Here is a 3,161-nt window from a genome sequence, read left to right as displayed (position 1 = left end):
CAATGCAGCCGAAATTCAAACTCCTCCCCTCCGAAAGGCGCGCCTCACCCGGCCACGGCCTCGGAACTGCTCCCCTTCCTCGGGATCGGCCCCTCGCCCGGGAAAACCCGCTCCCCGCCGTCCCACAGCACTCCGACTCGGCCAGGCAGCCTCACGGGCACAGCGACTCCTGCCCACCTCGGGAACCGACGCCCCGCTCGGGCTCAGGCTCCGAAAACCCACAACAGCGGGCAGCTACCCTCAATGCAGCCGAAATTCAAATTCCTCCCCTCCGAAAGGCGCGCCTCACCCGGCCACGGCCTCCAAATCGCTCCCCTTCCTCGGGATCCCCCCCTCGCCCGGGAAAACCCGCTCCCCGCCGTCCCACAGCACTCCGACTCGGCCAGGCAGCCTCACGGGCACAGCGACTCCTGCCCACCTCGGGAACCGACGCCCCGCTCGGGCTCAGGCTCCGAAAAACCACCACAGCGGGGCAGCTACCCTCAATGCAGCCGAAATTCAAATCCCTCCCCTTCGAGAGGCGCGCCTCACCCGGCCACGGCCTCCAAATCGCTCCCCTTAGGCGAAAATTAAGCCCCCGTGGCCGATAATACCCCTCCTTGATCGTGCACAAGGGCAGCTCCAAGTTGAACGGGCTCAGGCTCCAAAAACCCACAACAGCGGGCAGCTACCCTCAATGCAGCCGAAATTCAAATCCCTCCCCTTCGAGAGGCGCGCCTCACCCGGCCACGGCCTCCAAATCGCTCCCCTTAGGCGAAAATTAAGCCCCCGTGGCCGATAATACCCCTCCTTGATCGTGCACAAGGGCAGCTCCAAGTTGAACGGGCTCAGGCTCCAAAAACCCACAACAGCGGGCAGCTACCCTCAATGCAGCCGAAATTCAAATCCCTCCCCTTCGAAAGGCGCGCCTCACCCGGCCACGGCCTCCAAATCGCTCCCCTTAGGCGAAAATTAAGCCCCCGTGGCGGATAATACCCCTCCTTGATCGTGCACAAGGGCAGCTCCAAGTTGAACGGAGAAGTCAGTAACCAACCAAAAATAAGCTTGGTTACTGATTTCTCCCGTTGGTTACTGACTTCTCCCTTTGGTTACTGATTTCTCCCGTTGGTTACTCATTTCTCTTGTTGGTTACTGATTTCTCCCGTTGGTTACTGACTTCTCCCTTTGGTTACTGATTTCTCCCGTTGGTTACTGACTTCTCCCGTTGGTTACTCATTTCTCCCGTTGGTTACTCATTTCTCCCGTTGGTTACTCATTTCTCCTGTTGGTTACTGATTTCTTGGTTACTCATTTCTCTTCTTGGTTACTCATTTCTCCTGTTGGTTACTGATTTCTTGGTTACTCATTTCTCTTCTTGGTTACTCATTTCCCTTTCTGACACTTAGAATTTTTTTTGACACTTAGAATTCTTTTTGACACTTAGAATTTTTTTTGACACTTAGAATTTTTTTTGACACTTAGAATTTTTTTTGACACTTAGAATTTTTTTGACACTTAGAATTTTTTTTGACACTTAGAATTTTTTTTGACACTTAGAATTTTTTTTGACACTTAGAATTTTTTTTGACACTTAGAATTTTTTTGACACTTAGAATTTTTTTTGACACTTAGAATTTTTTTTGACACTTAGAATTTTTTTTGACACTTAGAATTTTTTTTGACACTTAGAATTTTTTTTGACACTTAGAATTTTTTTTGACACTTAGAATTCTTTTTGACACTTAGAATTTTTTTTGACACTTAGAATTTTTTTGACACTTAGAATTTTTTTGACACTTAGAATTCTTTTTGACACTTAGAATTTTTTTTGACACTTAGAATTTTTTTTGACACTTAGAATTTTTTTTGACACTTAGAATTTTTTTCTAAGTTTTTCCTTCTGGTTACTGACTTCCCTCGTCGGGCACGGGGATTTTCGACTTCCTCCTCCCGACCGAGGGGCCTCATTTTCGGGCATTTTCCTCAGATTTCCAAGCATTTTTAGACACTTTTCCCGACTTTTCCTGCTTACTGATTTCACACTTTTGGCCATTTTTATGCATTTTCCTGGTTACTGATTTCACGCTTTTGGACATTTTCGGAGGTTCCGACGGCTTTTTCGCCTTACTGCTTCGGGCACTTTGCTGACCTTTTCCCGCTTACCCCTTTCAAGGTTTTGGACGTCTCCGGTCGGGTCCGCGCCCCTCGCCCGGGCCGGAACGCCTCCCCGCCGGCCGAGTTCCTCGGGGTCGCCCCCTCGCCCGGGAAAAACCGCTCCCCGCCGTCCCACAGCACTCCGACTCGGCCAGGCAGCCTCACGGGCACAGCGACTCCTGCCCACCTCGGGAACCGACGCCCCGCTCGGGCTCAGGCTCCGAAAAACCACCACAGCGGGGCAGCTACCCTCAATGCAGCCGAAATTCAAACTCCTCCCCTCCGAAAGGCGCGCCTCACCCGGCCACGGCCTCGGAACTGCTCCCCTTCCTCGGGATCGGCCCCTCGCCCGGGAAAACCCGCTCCCCGCCGTCCCACAGCACTCCGACTCGGCCAGGCAGCCTCACGGGCACAGCGACTCCTGCCCACCTCGGGAACCGACGCCCCGCTCGGGCTCAGGCTCCGAAAACCCACAACAGCGGGCAGCTACCCTCAATGCAGCCGAAATTCAAATTCCTCCCCTCCGAAAGGCGCGCCTCACCCGGCCACGGCCTCCAAATCGCTCCCCTTCCTCGGGATCGCCCCCTCGCCCGGGAAAACCCGCTCCCCGCCGTCCCACAGCACTCCGACTCGGCCAGGCAGCCTCACGGGCACAGCGACTCCTGCCCACCTCGGGAACCGACGCCCCGCTCGGGCTCAGGCTCCGAAAAACCACCACAGCGGGGCAGCTACCCTCAATGCAGCCGAAATTCAAATCCCTCCCCTTCGAGAGGCGCGCCTCACCCGGCCACGGCCTCCAAATCGCTCCCCTTAGGCGAAAATTAAGCCCCCGTGGCCGATAATACCCCTCCTTGATCGTGCACAAGGGCAGCTCCAAGTTGAACGGGCTCAGGCTCCAAAAACCCACAACAGCGGGCAGCTACCCTCAATGCAGCCGAAATTCAAATCCCTCCCCTTCGAGAGGCGCGCCTCACCCGGCCACGGCCTCCAAATCGCTCCCCTTAGGCGAAAATTAAGCCCCCGTGGCC

This window comes from Stegostoma tigrinum, unplaced genomic scaffold, assembly GCF_030684315.1.
Source record: "Stegostoma tigrinum isolate sSteTig4 unplaced genomic scaffold, sSteTig4.hap1 scaffold_348, whole genome shotgun sequence".
NCBI lineage: Eukaryota > Metazoa > Chordata > Chondrichthyes > Orectolobiformes > Stegostomatidae > Stegostoma > Stegostoma tigrinum.
The sequence above is the reverse complement of the archived record's forward strand: the minus strand, read 5'-3'. Positions refer to the sequence as shown.